This window comes from Zea mays, chromosome 8, assembly GCF_902167145.1.
Source record: "Zea mays cultivar B73 chromosome 8, Zm-B73-REFERENCE-NAM-5.0, whole genome shotgun sequence".
NCBI classification, from domain to species: domain Eukaryota; kingdom Viridiplantae; phylum Streptophyta; class Magnoliopsida; order Poales; family Poaceae; genus Zea; species Zea mays.
Genome location: NC_050103.1, coordinates 52,842,459 through 52,861,284, shown reverse-complemented (window position 1 = coordinate 52,861,284; position 18,826 = coordinate 52,842,459). Strand labels below are relative to the sequence as shown.

Sequence of the window (18,826 nt, the reverse complement as noted above, 5' to 3'; positions counted from 1 at the left end):
ATTTTTCAAGTCTTTATCATTTTCATGGACTTGGATTTTCTGGCTAGCCACGGATCAACTGTGATGTTATACGACATTCACACCCGTCTCATGTGCTATGAACTTACCGTGACCCCTTGTTGGTGAACCTCTTTCTGTGTGTTTTACCTAAGAGGTTGCATCTGGTTCTGTTTGGGTAAAGTCGCATATCCACCGCTCGCCCAGCAGACTCAGATAGTACAGTGTCATCAGAAAAAGCAAACTGCACACATGGAACCTTATGTGTTCTTCTGGCAGACATCGTCTCTATTGGTGGACATTTCTAAAGTAGAGTAAGGCGATACATGTTATGTCCACTGGAGAAACCACATCCTGAGACACTCGCCTTCGCTCAGGATTGGCCTATGGTTATCGCTGATATGAACATGGGTTACATACTTCTCTACCCTTAGAAGTCTTTCGCTCCGAATCTCGGGACGAGATTCTTTTAAGGGGGAGGGCTGTAACACCCCAGGTGTTTATATTCTGCTCGACAACGAGTATGGATTTAAGCACGTAATATCAGTGGATAAACGGACATTAAATTTTTATCATCTTCGACTATCACGATTTTTATATCGCATCTGTTTCGTTTGTCGCGAGTGCGACGTCGTTTTTATTTTTATCTGTCCGTGCTCTTCTGAAATTTCCGTGTTGTTCGGAACATAGTTGTCCCGAAAATCGGTGTGTCTGATGATTAATTAAAATTCATCGCCGCGCGAATACGAATTCGGAAGCCCGAACCACTTGGACGATTTTATCCCGAACAAGTTAATTTGAGCTCAACGCCTAAAATGTGCGGGGTAAAATAATTCGAATCGCGCGAAATCTTGCGCAAGTCTATGATCCAATTTATCCTCCATCCCACACTGTAGGATAATCAACTCAACTGTGTTTAGATAACGGATGAATTTTTATCCGATTTCAAAGTATCTGCGATTTTCGAAACAAAAAAGAAGAAAAGAAAATCAAAAGAAAATATCCTAGGATCCTATCTAATCCCACCGCTCTCCCACAGATCTTTTTCCACCCGCGCGTGACGTTTCCTCCTTATCTTCTCCTGACGCACGCTTATTATCCTCTTCTCCCACAGGCACGCTCTGATTTTTCTCCATCTCGTGCCAGCCTTCATCTTCCAGCCGCTCACCGCCGGTGAAGATCACAGCCGTCGTTCTTATCTTCTTGCGCCGCTGCTCTGTTGATATTTTCATCGCTGGCTTCTTCTTATTCCTGTATGCGAGCTCAGCTTCTCTCGTATCCCCCGGCGCCTTCCCTCCATTTCATTCTTCCTGCCATGGCCCCGTCCGCCGTCGTCCCTGTTGACCGTATCGGACGCCGTTGCTCACCACCCTGTTCCAGTTCACCATGGCTGTGCCAGCTCCCCGGCTTCTTCCCCGACCGCGCCCTACATCTCCTACGCGCACGGCCAGGGCTCGGGGTCCTCCACCGGCTGCTGCAATGGTGTCCATCTCCCTGCTGGAACTCCCTCGGCGCCCTCCCCGCTTCTCTCTCCCTCATCTCCCTCTGCTGGCCGGCACTTCCTCACCATCTTCCATGGCCGCCCTGCTCATTGGTGCGCGGATCTAGCCCAGCGCGTGCCCAGCCGAGCTCCTACCTCGTCTCCATGACCATGCGCTCGCTCAGCTCGTAGCCCGGCTCTGCTCGCCCTACTGCTCCGATTCTCCCTGTGTTGCGCGCCGTGCTCTGCTCGCGGATCTTCCTCACCGACGTCCTCTATTCCTCCGGGTTGCCGAGGCCTCTTCCATGGCCGCGTGCCGTGTAGGTCTCTGGCTCACCCTCGCTTCCTCAAGCTCGCTTGTGCGCCTACTGCCACGCCCGGCCTGCTCCCTTGTGCGCGCTCTACTTCCTCGCCGAGCTTGTACCTTTGCGCCAAGGTCACGTGCAGCTCTCCCATCTCGTTGTTTTCCCTATGCGCGCGTTCCGTTGTTCCTGCGCGTGCTGCCGCGAAGTTCTCCTCTGTCGCGTTGTTGTGCGCGAAGTTCTCTGCTCGCCACGACGTGTCGAGCTTCCACGTCGAGTTTCGCTCTTTCGGACCGGTTGTCCGTCTTTGATCCACGCCTCGACGTCATCTTGCTCGTGCAACGCTTGCTTGGTGCTCGACAAAACGCCTGAATCAGGACCATCGTCGTTCTCGCGGTCATCGAGTTCAGTTTAGTGTGGTAAGCCAATTCACTGTTATTGGTCCTATGCCCGGAGTGGTTATATATGCAGGTCGATAATGATCCTGTCTGTAGCATGCGTGTTGTGGTGTATTAGATGTTTGTGAAGTGCTTGTGATCACGGTCCTAGATTAGTCGTCATGTGAAGGTTAGGTTTAGATGTCTATTATGCGATGAATATGTGGGTAAACCTAAGTGAAGTAGGATTGAATCGTTTCTATATTTGCGACCTGGTGTATTAGTAAGACGAATGATAGGTTTCGTGTTTTGAATGTTTTACTGGTAGGCGTGGTCAGTATTGCCTGTGATGAATGATGTTTGTTTAAAGAAGTCGATGTCATGCTCTAGTATTTAGTATAATCAGTCTATGTTTATGATCGATAAATGTCGTAACCAACTAATGTGTTATATAAATTAATCTGGAAAATAGTTTAGAAGGTTAATAAAGTTTCTTCTATAATTTTATAAACATTAGGTGTCCCAGAATCGTAAAGCTAAATTTTTAAGTCAATTAGCTGATAAGTTGTGTTTAGACTAATTGTATTAAATTTGTATAGTTTGTTGTTCATGATGTTTGCGTTAGGTACGAGAAGCGTAATTAGTTTGCTTAATCATATATTAATAACTAGTGATTCCGTATAAAATTGTACAACGCCTCGCCGCTAGGTGTTTAAATTCGCCATCGCGTAGCACTATTTAGGGTTTTTGATATTCCTGTCTATATGCATTCATATGCATAATGCATTTCATTCAGGTGCGATAATTAATCACGTGATGCGGAAGATGACTCAAGTCGACTCCAAGCGCGGGCTACTCCACATGGTGATGCTGATGAACGAACCTGCCTGATCAAGTGCTAGGACAAAGATGATCGTCAAGTGGACATCGTCTAACAAACACTAACCTAGTGTTACACATGCAAGCCCCGGTGCATGCAACCCCTTCCTTGTGTTTTTAAAAAAAAATTGCACACTTTAAGTCTAGTGAAATGTGCATTAGGTTTATAGGAGTTGCTTGGAACCCTTTGATGCATTGCCTTCCTTGATATCCATACCTTTATAGATACTTCTGGTGAAGTATCAAAATCTGATTTACAAAAATTCTTAGCCCTGCTCAGATCTTGTGGATAGAGGTTGTCTTTTGCATTAAGGCCTAGCTCAGGGGTTATCCTGAGGAAAGATGGCTTCTATCTGCAAGAATATTTTCATTGAGAGTGTGGTGGGATCTTACTGCAAAGTTCCCTTTGATGCTCTTTTCATCCTAGGAACATAAACAATCCTAAGGATGGAAGTACTTAAATCGGGACTTGGGCTAGGAACAGGTGATGTTCTACCCAGGTTAGTTAAGGATTGGATGCGTATGTAGGCCTGTTGATCAAGGACTATCTTAACTAGCCACATGCCCTGGAAATGGGCAACGGTAAGCTTGAACCCGGCTATTCCATACATGAAAAGACAATCGCGCACTGGGAGTGGAGAGATGGCGAGAGTGGCACGTACCCTCCTGGCAAAGGACCGCCTAAAAGGGGTGGTGTGCTCTCGGGTGGCGCGGACCTGTTCATGCAGTGGAGGATCCGTGGGAATGGTAGACATGCAAGGTTTACGAGAAACATATGTCATGTGGTTAGAGATCCTCAGCTGAGTGAAAAATTAAGAGGTGCTAGCTTGAGATATTCTACTTATGATAAGGAACTTTATGTTTTAGTTCGCACTTTGCAAACTTGGCAGCACTACCTTTGGCCTCGTGAGTTTATAATTCATTCTGATCATGAGGCTTTAAAACATATTCGTACCCAAACAAATCTGAACCGTCGTCATGCTAGTTGGGTAGAATTCATCGAGTCCTTTCCTTACATCATTAAACACAAGAACGGGAAGGAAAACATCATTGCTGATGCGTTGTCCCGTAGATATACCATGCTTTCATAGTTAGAATTTAGAATCTTTGGCTTGCAAACTGTGAAAGATCAATATGTGGATGATGCTGATTTTAAAGATATCTTTATACATTGTAAGGATGGCAAACCCTAGGGAAAATTTCACATACAGGATGGATTTTTGTTTCGCGCTAACAAGTTGTGTATTCCAGCAAGCTCGGTTTGTCTTTTGTTGCTGCAGGAAGCTCATGGAGGCGGTCTCATGGGGCACTTTGGCGCTTACAGGACACATGAGGTGCTGGCCGCACACTTCTTTTGGCCTCGGATGCGCCGTGATGTTAAGCGTCTTGTTGCACGTTGCACTACTTGCCAGAAAACTAAGTCACGTTTGGGCAACCATGGTTTGTATATGCCTTTGCCTATCCCTTCTTCTCCTTGGCTTCATATTTCTATGGACTTTGTTTTGGGCTTGCCTAGAACTAAGAAGGGGAGGGACAGTATTTTTTAGGTTGTTGATAGATTCTTTAAAATGGCTCACTTTATACCTTGTCATAAAACTGATGATGCTAGCATTGTTGCTGAATTGTTCTTTAGAGAAATTATTCGTTAACTTGGTATTCCAAAAACAATAGTCTCTGATCGCGATGCTAAGTTTCTAAGCCATTTTTGGAGATCTCTTTGGAATAAAATGGGAACTAAATTGCTGTTTAGCACTACTTGTCATCCTCAGACTGATGGACAAACTGAGGTAGTAAATAGAACTTCATCTACCATGCTTAGGGCTGTTTTAGACAAGAATTTGAGACGTTGGGATGATTGTTTGCCTCATGTTGAATTTTCTTACAATCATGCCACACATTCTTCTACAAAGATGTGCCCTTTCCAGTTTGTTTATGGTTACATCCCTAGGGCACCTATTGATTTGATTTCACTTAATGCTACGAACGCCCCACATGTAGATGCTGCTGCACATGTTGAACAAATGATTACCATACATGAACAAACAAAACAGAACATTGCTGCTACTAATGCAAAAAATCAGGTTGCTGGTAGTAAAGGAAGAAAACTTGTTGCTTTTGAGCCAGGTTATATGGTTTGGTTGCACTTGAGAAAGGATCGGTTTCCTACTTTGCGCCGTTCTAAATTAATGCGTCGTGCTGCTGGTCCTTTTAAGGTGCTAACAAAGATGAATGATAATGCTTATATCCTTGACCTGCCTGCGGAATTTGGTGTTTCCACTTGTTTTAATGTTGCAGATTTGAAACCATATATGGCCGAGGATGAGGAGTTGCCGTCGAGGACGACTTCACTTCAAGAATGGGAGGATGATGAGGACATCACTATGAGTACGACTACACCACCAGCACCTCCACATCAAGTGCCACTTCCTTCATTAGCTGGGCCAATCACTCAGGCCCGTGCCAGAGATCTTAACTTCGTCATGCTACTGAAGTACGAGGGCCCAGAAGAATAGACGACCAGCCCAACTGCGGCCCATAGTGGACGACCTAGGGTTGGCCGCCCCTAGGGGCTGCGCCCCCTTCTCTATTTATCCAGGAGCTGCGCCTCCTTTGTTCTTCGAGTTTTGTTTTACGTTAACTTTAGCTACTCTCGAACACGCACAAATCAGCGCTGTCTTCGAGTATTCAGAACTACACCCTCGAGTAATAAATTAGATTGCTCGCATCTTTTTCTTGTTCGTTCTTCGATTGCGCACAGGAAACGGTCTTCGTGATCAGGCCAATCTCGCATCAGCAAGGTCGGTAACCACAGGGAGTTGGTTGATATAGCTGAAGTGCCCGATCTTTTGGTGAGTAGAGATAAATCTGATTTGGCGGAAGAAGACCCTTGCGATCCGACTACGACGAGCAAGCCCGAGGCGCCAATGCAATTGCTGAACCAACTCCCTATGGTTACCAACCTTGCTGATGCGAGATTGGCCTGATCACGAAGATCGTTTCCTGTGCGCAATCGAAGAACGAACAAGAAAAAGATGCGAGCAATCTAATTTATTACTCGAGGGTGGAGTTCTGAATACACGAAGACAGCGCTGAATTGTGCGTGTTCGAGAGTAGATAAAGCTAACGTAAAACCAAACTCAAAGAACAAAGGAGGCGCAGCTCCTAGATAAATAGAGAGAGGGGCGCAGCCCCTAGTGGCGGCCAAAGGGGAAAACGCAACCCTAGGTCGCCCATTATGGGCCGCGGTTGGGCTGGTCGTCTATTCTTCTGGGCCCTCATTCTTCAGCAGCATGACGAAGTTAAGATCTCTGGCACGGGCCCGAGTGATTGGCCAACCTAATGAAGGAAGTGGCGCTTGATGTGGAGGTGATGCTGGTGTAGTCGTACTCATGTTGCAGGTGATATCCTCATCATCCTCCTCTTCTTGAAGTGAAGTCGTCCTCGACGGCAACTCCTCATCCTCTCACTCCAATAAGTTCAGCTAGAAATCTTAATAAACTCTCACTAAGACATTAAAAAGAAATCAGTGAAACACCAAAATGGACTTACCAATTAGTTTAACTAAGCTTGACCCTAATTTGCTAAGTGTACCTCGAAAATCTTCAAGTAGTGAGAATAAGCCCTACCTTGTTAAATTGATCACCCCCATCAAATCTTAATTGTAATTACATACCATGCCATGCATATATCTTACTCATTGCATTCATTAGATTGCAATCGTTGACGGAGAGTACGTGCTCATCCCTGAGCAAGGAGCTGTCCACGAGGAAGACCAGGAGCAAGCTCCCGAGACTGCCATCGAGGATCTCCCCGCAGCCCCAGCTATTGAAGGCAAGCCCCGGTTTTATGCATAACCGTATCTATATATATGCTACTTTACTACACTTAATGTTTGTAGGCTTGTGATGTGCACTTAAGTGTAGGAGTTGCTTGAAACCTCTAGTTGCATGAACTCAGGATTCCTTTTTGAGATGGATACTAGTATGCTAGGTCGAGTAGCTGCTTTGCTAATCAGGATCTCGGTAGAAGTCGAGTGATTTTTCTAGCACTCGCGCGAGGTCAGGAATTGATTGTATTCATCTTGATAATGGGATCTATGTTAGTCTATGGACTTGGTTCTAGGGAGGATGCCTTGTCCATAAGACGGAAAAAGGAACTAAGGATTAATGTGTGGATACTTGAGTCAAGCGTTTGAACGTACTAAACACATGTCGGGAAATATGGTAACCGGTAAACCTAGTACCTGAGTGAAGCCGGGCGTGGACTTTACCCCTCACACGACCTGAGACTGGGTCTCCCATGCTTGCTATGGTGGGTACAAGTGCGGCCACTGCACGGCGGCAGCCGGGCTCAGTGGAGCATTGTATGCCAAGGCAGTGAGGCCTGGCCACGAACGCGGAATCAATGGGGACGGTTGACATGTGTGGGGACGGAGTGCCCTGACATGTCGTGTGTTTAGGTTTACCTTGCAAGGTTTTAAAACTCGATTCGAATCGTCTGCTTCTCGCAGCTAATGAGACTGCTTGACCCCTTGTACTACATTGAGTAAGAAGTGAAATGAGGTTTACTTGAGATAACTTGTTGATTGTACTAAATGCTTGCTACCATTTATGCTTAGAAGGAGCAAACTTAGTTATGATGATGATGCTAGAAATTGAAAAGCTAAAAATTGATTTTAGACTCAGCTAGTGCATTTAGCAAACCAAACCCCTCAGCCAAACAGCTGCATGGTCTAGAGGTAGAGGAGTAGACTCCTCACACCGGGTAAGTCTAGCTGAGTATTAGTATACTCAGCCTTGTTTGTGGCATAATTTTTGCAGGTACGCGCCAGGATATGGTTGATGGTGTGAATTGGCCTACCACCCTACCACTGGGTTGGACGGTCGAGTGGGACGCTGCTCCAGCAGGAGAGGAGCAGGAGGAGTAGTGGGCTAGGCCTTGCCCAATTCCTCGCTACCGACGATATCGATTTATCCGCTGCATTTTATTTTGTGAACTTATATCAGCTACTTGAAAAACTCCGATTTGTGTAATAACTCCAGTACTTTAATTCGAGGTTTTCCTGTTTTATTGTATTTCTTCTGTGACTCGCCTTCGAGTGAGTGTGTGGTATTTGATCCTGGTTAAGTGGCTTTATCAGACTAGATCTGAGGGACTGACGGGTTATTCCGATTTAAGTGTGTTACGGCCCCTGAGGCGTGACTTAGGCACTTAAGCTGGAATAATTTGGGTGGTTCTGCCACAGCTGGTATCGGAGCAAATACCACCACAGAGAAGGACAATAAACCATGAACACCGATTTTCAAAAATTAAAAATTGCCTAGAAACTAGTATGAATCGTCAGGACTAGACCGCTAGACTTAGGACGAAAGGCTCTAGGAATAGATGGAGAAATAGGTGGCAAATTAAGTAGGCCCTGTGGGCCAATATTTAGATTCTCAGAGGATGCCTTAAAGCACCCTTTTATTCGGGGAGGAGACGTTATTTTTAGCATGCATGCATTACAACACTAAAAGGATTAAAAATTAAAGAGGTAAAAATTTGTGCTAACCCGCTTCCTTTTAAACCACCCAAGGTCTTTTTATTTTTCCTCTTCCACCATAATCTTTACATCTGATACCCTTTCGCATATGACCTCACCTACCCCCGCCAGTGGAGGAGACACCTGTTTCAGCTCTGACTTCCTTTCTCACGATGGCTTTCCTTCCATCTTGTGGGAAGTGCTTAACTCTGCCGGTTACCCTACGCCCCCTTTGTACACGGTGCAGTTGTACAAGGAGCATCGGGTACCATGTTGCCGGGTCTGGCTGACTTTGGAGGCTCATCCCCATCAGCCGGGTTGGCGTTCTCTTGACTCCGAGACGATTGGATTCAGGACGGACGACACCACTGAAGAGGCAGCGATGAAGACTCTAACGACTTTCTGTGGCTACCATCCCTTGGAGATGGTGATGCACCCCTTGGGACTCTTCCCTATTGAGAAGAAGGATGACCCCATGTGGTGCAACCGTGTGAGCCATGTGAAGGATGTGTGGGCAATGTATCCTGACTTGGTTGGGAGGGTCACTGTTCAGTGCATGAATGCGCTGTACTGCCTTCAGGCCCTGCAGAGCGAAGCTATGGCACATCTTGCTAACATCGCTCAAACCACCAAGCTCACCCTCGACAGCCGAGAAGACTTTGTGGTCGACAGGTGGAAAGGTTGAGCCAGCGCATCACCACCTTTGAGCAGCAGGTGGAGATCCGAGACAACACTATTGATGTCTTGGAGAACCAGCGCCATGATGTGCAGCGAGAACTCGAAGAAGCTAATGACCACCTCGACATGCACCACTTAGAGATGGAGGCCAATGAGGCCGGAAGCGAGGGAGAAGAGGCTCCTAAGGAGTTAGGACCAGCCCCTGGTGCCAATGGGACTACCTCCGCGATGCCCCCTTCACCCTCATCCAGTGTTGCTTCTAGTACTGAGGGTTGATAAGTCATTTTGACGCTTTAGGCGGATAGAAACCTACGCAAGCTTAGTAATGGCAGATTTTGGGCTAGGCTTACGAGTACTTTCCCCTAATTGATGTAACCCTTGAGAACTTCTGAGATCTGTGGGATGTTTGTAACCATGTTATCTTCATTCGAACTTAATGTTATGATTATGGCAATTTTCTTTCCATATGAGATAATAACATGTTGTTCGAAATTTTGAATTGGGATAACAATGGCGACGATCTCTGTTTTTAGATGGCAGCTAGGCAGCGTCGCGGGCATAACGAGCAAGTTCCCCCGCCACCTCCTCTAGCTCCCATAGTGCAAGAGCTGATGGCCTAGCAGAACGAGATTCTGCGATAGCTCTTGCAGCGCCAGCCCCACCCTCAGCAGCATGGTGGAGGCCAGCCGAAGCGACCTCCGGCAGCGGTGACCTACCAGGAATTCCTGAACATGCAGCCACCCTTGTTCACCAAGGTAGAGGATCCGTTAGATGCGGACATGTGGTTACGCGTCGTGGAGTCCAAGTTTCCCCTCCTCGCGGGAGACTACCATGATGATACCAAGGCTCGCTTTGCCGCGCAGCAGCTTCGCGGCCCTGCTCAGACTTGGTGGGACCACTTCCATGCTATGCTACATGTGGATCGTGAAGTGTCTTGGGAGGAATTCAATACTGCTTTCAGAGGGCACCACAACCCAGCTGGAATTCTCGATGGCAAGCTAAATGAGTTCCTGGCACTCAATCAAGGAACCCGCACGGTATTGCAGTACGCTCAGGCCTTCAACGACCTGTGTCAGTACGTAGGTTATCATGCTGATTCCGATGAGAAGAAGAGAGACCGCTTCCGCAGGGGTCTCAACACCAAGCTGCGTGAACGTCTCAACACTGTTCGGGCTGATAGCTTCAATGAGTTGGTCAACCTTGCCATCTCCTAGGAGGATGTATTGTAGTTCACCGGGCAGAGAAGAAAAGAAAGGCACCAATGGCAGCACCCTCCGCTCTGACCCAGAGGTTCAGGATTGTTTCAGCAGCAGGGGACTTCAGCAGCAGGCAGGCAGATGGGTGATCAGGCCACCTCAGCAGCAGCAGCCGGCACCCGCACATTTTCCAGCTCCCGCTCCAAGGAATAATCAGCCTCCTCAGCAGTAGTTCCGCTAGGGAAATGGGAACAAGTGCTTCACTTGTGGCAATGTGGGCCACTATGCCAAGAATTGCCTAAGGAATCAGCAGAGGCAGATGCCAGCACCAAATCAAGACAAGGGAAGAAAGCAGAAGGTACAAGTCAGGCAAGGGAAGCTCAACTTCACTACTCTAGAGGAGTTACCTGAGGGAGCCCCCATCATGACTGGTATCTTTTCAGTTTATAATCAACCTGCATTAATTCTGTTTGATTCTGGTGCATCTCATAATTTCATTAGCCAAAAGTTCAGTGCTAAATGTCAACTGCCTTTCTATCACACAAAAGGGTCATTCATGATAGCCACACCTGGGGGTAAAATTGCAACTAACCAATTAAACCAAAGTGTGCCTATTCAACTGGGAAGCCACATTATCAAAACCACCCTTCTCGTTTTGGGTTTGGAGAATGTGGATATTATTCTGGGAACAAATTGGATGACCAGGCACCAAGTAATGCTCGATGTAGCCAGCCGCATCGTTGAAATCAATTCCCCAATCTGTGGGAGTTTCACCTTGTTTCTGCCCAGTCAAGATTCTACTCAGTCTTGTGCTTTTGCTATGACAGAGTTACCTCTGAAGAAGATTCCAGTGGTCTGTGAGTATGCAGATGTTTTTCCAGAGGAATTACCAGGAATGCCACCAGACCGGGATATCAAATTCGCCATCGAGTTGTAACCGGGAATGGCACCTATTTCTAAGAGGCCTTACCGGATGCCACCCGCGGAGTTGGCAAAATTGAAGAAGCAATTGCAAGAATTGCTGGACAAAGGTTTTATCCGCCCAAGTACTTTGCCTTGGGGATGTCTAGCCTTGTTTGTAAAGAAGAAGGATAAAAGCTTGAGGCTATGCATAGATTACCGCCCCCTTAACATGGTGACTATCAGGAACAAGTATCCTTTGCCTCGTATCGATGTTCCTTTCGATCAGTTGGTTGGAGCCAAAGTGTTTTCCAAGATAGACCTTCGCTCCGGCTATCATCAGATCAAGATACGAGCAAGCGATATTCCGAAGACCACCTTCTCGACCAGATATGGGCTGTATGAATTCTTGGTGATGACTTTTGGGCTGACTAATGCACCAACATATTTCATGTATCTGATGAACTCTGTTTTCATGCCTGAATTGGACTAATTCGTAGTGGTTTTCATCGATGATATCTTGGTGTACTCAAAGAACGAATAAGAACATGTCGGGCACTTGCATGTAGTGCTTCAATGTCTGCGAGAGCACCATCTTTATGCCAAATTGTCAAAATGTGATTTTTGGCTAAAGGAGATCAAATTCTTGGGTCACACTATCTCTCAGGAAGGTATAGCTGTTGATCCTGAGAAGGTGCAAGAGGTGATGAACTGGAAGCCGCCAACGACTGTCCGTCAGATTCGAAGTTTTCTGGGATTGGATGGTTATTACCGAAGATTCATTCCGGATTTCTCTCGAATTGCGAAGCCCATAACTGAATTGCTGAAGAAAGAAGCCAAGTTTGTTTGGGATCAGAAGTGCGAAGATGCCTTCCATGCATTGAGGCAACATCTGACCACAGCACCGGTGTTAGCGCAACCCGACAACAGCAAGCCTTTTGATGTGTACTATGATGCCTCTGGCACTGGACTGGGTTGTGTCTTGATGCAAGAGAACCGAGTCATTGCTTACGCATCCAGAGCACTCAGGCCTCATGAGCAAAATTATCCCACTCATGACTTGGAGTTAGAAGCCATGGTCCATGCATTGAAAATGTGGAGACAATATTTGATGGGAACCCACTGCAACATCTTCACAGATCATAAGAGCCTTAAGTATATCTTTACTCAGGCTGATTTCAACATGAGGAACAGAAGATGGCTAGAACTGATCAAGGACTATGACCTGGAGGTACATTATCACCCAGAAAAGGCCAATGTAGTAGCAGATGCCTTGAATCGGGAATTGCAATGCAATTGTGTTATGATGGATTCTCGCATTGACACCTTGTGTGATGAGTTGAGCAAAATGAATATTGAAGTAATTCCTTCTGGTGCTTTGTATCACATTTCCGTTGAGCCAGCTTTGCAAGACCAGATCATCATAGCCCAGCTTAATGACAAGGGAGTGCAATTTATTAAGGAGAACCTCCATCAGAAGACCGAGAAGTATAAGTGTTTCTGCCAAGATGGAAAGGGTATATTGTGGTTTGAGAGCAGATTGGTGGTTCCTAAAAATAAAGATCTCAAGAAGAAAAGCTTGGATGAGGCCCATCTCTCCAAATTCTCCATGCATCCAGGAAGCACCAAAATGTACCATGACCTAAAGCCCATGTATTGGTGGACCAGAATGAAGAGGGAGATAGCCCAATATGTATCAGAATGTGACACCTGCCAGAGGATAAAGTCAAGCCACTTGAAATCAGCTGGAGCTTTGCAACCCCTATTTATACCTTCGTGGAAATGGGATGACATCAACATGGATTTCATTGTGGGTCTGCCCAACACCTCTCGTCATCATGATTCGATTTGGGTTATTGTGGACCGACTGACGAAAGTGGCACATTTTCTCCGAGTGCACACCACTGATAAGGCTCAAAAGTATGCAGAATTGTACATTGATTGAATCGTGTTTTTGCACGGATTGCCCCGGACCATTGTTTCTGACCGAGGAGCCCAATTTGTTGCTAGATTTTGGGAACAACTGCAAGAGTCTTTGGGAACCAAGCTAATAAGAAGTTCAGCTTACCACCCACAGACTGATGGTCAGACCGAGAGGGTAAATCAAATTCTTGAAGATATGCTAAGGGCTTGTGCAATCGATTGTGGCAAGAACTGGGATAAGCACCTCTCCTTGGCAGAGTTTGCTTATAACAACAGTTATCAATCCAGCCTAAAGATGGCACCATTCGAAGCTCTCTATGGGAGAAGGTGTAGAACACCCCTCAATTGGTCTCAGCCTGGAGAAAGAGAAGTTTTCGGACCTAACTTAGTGACTAAAGCCGAAAGGAAGGTCAAACTAATCAGGAAGAATCTAGAAGCTACTCAGGCCAGGCAGAAGAGTTACCATGATAAGAGAAGGAAACCTCTCTAGTTTGAGGTGGGAGATTTCGTATATGTGAAGGTATCACCCACCAAGGGAGTGCAGAGATTTGGGATCAAAGGCAAGTTAGCCCCTCGTTACATTGGACCTTATGAGATCATAGAAGCATATGGACCCGTGGCATCACTACAACCTTTTAGGCATTCTATGACATTATGATTACGTCACTAACTAGTATTTATTTGTCACAGGTTGTATTTGGGTGACGTCATTGTGATGAAAAGGTCATCGTCATAGAAGGTGCGTGTTAAATAGACTACAATGACGGTCATTAAAAACTTGTCATAGATTTTATGACACACACCAAATTCGTCATTAAATCTATGACGCTCAATTTTGTCATAAGTGCCTCCAAAAACGTCACAACTCGTACCGCCATGTATTGCCACATGGCTAATTGTGATGATGTGGTATGTGACGTGGCAAAATTTTTATTATGAAAATATTTGTCATAGATTTGATGACATGGCAAGCCACATGGCAGACGACGTGGCAAAATTGTTGTGACGAAGAATTTCGTCATAAACTAGGTGGTGGCCACTGATGCGGCAATGCATTTACGACAAATATTTTTATTATAAAATATTATGATGTGGCAAGTGATGTGGCGAAGCATTTGTGACACATACAAACGTCATTAGAAGGAACACATCATATGAATTCATATCATCATAAAATATTGCACATCACAACCAAAATATCATATGAATTTGTTAAACACATATACTTCATCCAGTAGAGAATCATATAACTTCAAAACATATATATGCAATCCTTTAGCTTTAAATCAAAAGCAAATCCTATAACTTCAACTCAAAGTATTAAACATCAAGCATAATTGAAAATAATCCTATAACTTCAAATCTATAGTGATTGTAAGTAGCTACTATAGCAATTATAAAGTTCCAGGTCCTATAGTGGTCAGCAGACTTAAGATAGAGGCACTAGGCCTTAGTCGAAGTTTAATAGTTGACAAAGGAGGTTGTTATTTTCTTCCATCGACCTTTAGACTATCAATGGTCTTCTGAGATGCATGTGCCTGAGCCTTTAAGGTTTTCTTTTCACTTCTTCCCAAAGTCCTTATATTTTTTTCTTGCTTCTGAAATGATATAAAATAAGTCCAGTGAGAATGAAGGTATTGAAATGAGGTGCAGATAGTATTTTGACATAACAATTTAAAATGCATTTTAGATATGAACACTGCTAAAACATTTAAATGAAATATTATGAAAGCATCCTTGCAGTAGCATGTGTCAATAACAAAAATAAATACAATTCATCTAGATAACAAATTTTATAAGAATAGAAAAGAGAGATAGATCAACACCACTTGGAAGTAAAGTAGCCTCAACCAGCAGTATAGCAGCTGACATGCAGCCAAGGGCAACAGTACATGCTTTTTGAAGCTGCTTTCTCAGTATAGAGTGCCAAATGAACTCTGGGAATGCAACAAAGTATCATCAGAGTCAACTCCATCAAATTTTAATCACATGTAAGAATTAACGAATTTACCAAGAAAGTAAGAATCTAATCGAACTAGGATGCTTGTTGTAAGGAATTATGATAGCCAAAAAATCTACAGTGAAGGTAAAAAGAAGACCAATAGTGTCCCAAATTAATCCAACTGTGCTTGGACGACTTTCACTTAAACTTGATACATATTTCCTGTTTAAAAAAGTAAATTGTTACTAAATACTATATGATTAAAGTGTTAGTTGCACACAATATTGATGTCTGTAAATTTTCTGCATTAGCACAACTTGTTTGTAGTACATATTGCTCAAAGTTTTCCAAGCATTTACTAACAATATAATTGATAGCTGCAAATTTCCTCAAGTTGACAAGCACAATCATCAATACCAATTGGACAATTTGCCAACATTCAAGTATTCGTGGTCACTAGTATTGCTTGTAGCATAAAACATGTGGAACTGTTAAGAGTACAGGCATTACACAAGCTCTCAAAATGTATCAGCATGTGAATACAATCAAATGGAACAAAATAAGATTCATATAAGATTGAAGACTTGAAGTGATACATGCACACAATATTTTCAAAGCAACGAGATTACACTGCAAATATAAGATCAATAAACTTAGCATCCATTAGCATCATGGCATTCATAATTTTTTTATCGTGTCTTCTAGTTTGAGGGCTTCCATGACAAAAGCCATATACTCACTGCACATGACAACACCCTTAAAAAATTTGATTAAATAGTTAGCACCATTCATGATTTTCATGTTATTATTTTTTCTATACTCTAGTAATTACTACTTACTAGCTTTTCACAAACCTTAATTTGTCATATTTGACAATCCACAACCTTGCATTACTAAATAAAATGTATACAATGCCTTATCCTACAATACCCTTTAGTACTCCTCATGTGCCCTCCTAAGTTGGCGATGAAGTGTGGCCATCGATTTATCATCAGTATCATAGTCCATATCCTTTTCACCTAACCTACCACCACAAGGTTTGAAGGATGGATCCTCAAAATTATAAGATATTTTGCATATATAATAGCAATTTTTAAATTTACCACTTCGAAGATTACAACAGTGCCATTTGAGACAGCATGTTATCAATAATATTCATGTAAGACCTCAAAATGTCATGTTTTGACATTAGATTTGACGTAGCTTGAACAACCTAGAAATTGATCGCCACTTCAGAAACATTGAAGAAAATGCATGTTATTGCTAAAAATTTATGAAATATACATACAACAATTGCATATGAATATTCTTGATGGGCATTATCAAGCTTTACAGCCATCTTGGCAATCTATGATAAAGTACTTTTTGGCGGTGAGGCCAGTCTGCATTTTTCCAAATATTTCTTGGAATTTCTCTTAACCCAAAACCAAGAAGAAAAGCGCCTGTCAGCAGTTCAAAGGTATTTGAACATGCCATCAACACGCCTTTACCACCACCAGGATGGAGGGAAAATGTGCAAGCTAGTGAGAATTGGAACCACACAGACCCACCTCGTTACAACCCACAAGACAGTGGTTTTCTGACAAGCTAAAGAGACCGAAATTTGTGAAATGCTAAAGATATAGACGAAACACCCTAACAAACTATCAGGCAATGCCCCAGCCAATACCACTAGAATCTCTACTTCTTGTTGTCAAGCAACATTCGTCAACTACCAGAGAACTGGAGTACTACTGTCAGTCTGTCAACAAGATCCGAGAGTCTACAAAAAAATAATGCGACGAATCCAGGGTACTCCCCACTAAGTCCACAAACAAATTAAAGCAACTCAAACTCGTTGACAACACCCAAGGCACATATCTAAAACAAATAGAACCATACCTAAAGTGCATCTTCAAGGTTACTACACATGAGCGGATAACAACAAGAGACACAACAACCAGTGCATGAAGGAAAACCAACGCACCTGGAAGCCGCACATCTAGTCTTCGATTGCAGGCTTGGAGCAGTGTCAGCCTTAAGATGGCAAGATGATCCATGGCCAGCTGGCCCTAGAGCGGCGCCGCGACGGCTAACAGGACAGGGAGGCAAGGCCTGAGAGGCTGTCGCTACGAGCTCGCCAACCTTGAGAGTTAGACGGGATCTGCTGAGGGCTTTGGAGCAGGAGGAGCAGGGCAGCAAGCGTTGGTATTTGTCGTGGGCTCGCCGAAGGAGCAGGAGATCGTGGTCGCAGGTTGGAGGCTTTGAGCTCGGAGCGCAGGTGGCGCCGACTTGCCGGAGGAGGCCCGCCACCACAGGAACGCCGGAGTCAAAAGAGCCGTCACACTAGGGTTGGTCGTGGTCGTGATCATGTCGGTCATTTGGATTTGGATGTGAATGGGGATTGGGGAATTAACGTCTTTGTATCCCGGCTTTGTATCCACGTCGTCGTCTTATCCCGAGCCACACGATCACGTTCGGATGACCAACAGGGTCGCAGCGTCCATCGACGAACAAAGTTCATGTGGAGACTGTTCACATGTCCACAATTAATGAGAACGCGCGTCTACTATTCACTTCGTCCGGCACGCTCATACAAAGCCAATAAAAAAGCTATTCAACCCTCCGGCTGCTGCGTTCACGTAAAGATAAGAAAAAATAGTTCGTATCTCTAGCATCCACAAGACTATAAAATGACATAAATAATCCTATACTCAAAAAAGTATGTACTATATATATGTATTAACTATTATTCACCAGGGTCACCTATTGTTTCGTATATTCAGGGCCTCATTGTCATCCCTTCAACCTAAGACTTCCATAACATTGACGATTTTTGTATAGTATCTGAACTACTACCCATACGTCAAAACTAAATAGCCTATATAGATGGATGAAGAAGCCATATTTCTTTTAATATTAATGCCTAATTAGATTCCAAGAATTGAAACCAACACTAGAAAGTACTTCTCATTTTATTATTAGATTATTTTCCAATTCCTCTCAATTCGTAGGAACCAAACAGGACAATAGAGAGAGAAAAATATCTCGACAACAAACGGTATATGATAAATAAGGTATCTCTTTAGCTACAAATACGTCAAAAGCTTAGTGGAGGAAGAGGTTTTTACCAACCCATAGGTCATAGTTTCAAGCCATTTATATTATAGTTTTTATTTTATTTTTATCAAATATTTTATTTATTTATTTTGAAAAAAAAATCTATTATGGTAACCATATTACCATGTGTGACAACATGTCAAACAAGAAAGCCTATGTGGCAATGGGACTTACCCTTAATAGTGGACCTTACGTGCTAACATAGATAATGGTATATAAAAAATACACCATATGTTTGTGACATATGCACATTATCATGCAATATCTTCATAATTATTATGTTGCAAAATTTATGACTATTCCTATACTGCCACAGAAAATTGTCACAAACATGATGCTAGAGTATGTTATCGACAATTTTAATGACAGAGGTTAAAGTTTCGTCATTACACTAAATCATATTGTAAAAATCGTCATAAACAAGATGATCTAATGATGAATTACTCTATTGTCATTCACTATCCGTCGTAAAAGGCCATAAGTGTTGTAGTGCATACAAATTGAAGTTACCTCCAAAAATGTCTGCCATCCA

At 43.8% G+C, this 18,826-nt stretch overlaps 1 long non-coding RNA gene across 1 annotated transcript; it reads right to left on the bottom strand.

Moving 5' to 3' along the window:
• Nucleotides 1-15,079: 15,079 nt before the first annotated feature.
• On the bottom strand, nucleotides 15,080-17,572 carry LOC103636934 (uncharacterized). The gene is made up of 2 exons (XR_002749036.2): nucleotides 17,162-17,572; nucleotides 15,080-15,190 (listed from the first exon to the last, which is right to left on the bottom strand). It is a non-coding gene; the product is annotated as an uncharacterized lncRNA (long non-coding RNA).
• Nucleotides 17,573-18,826: the final 1,254 nt, after the last annotated feature.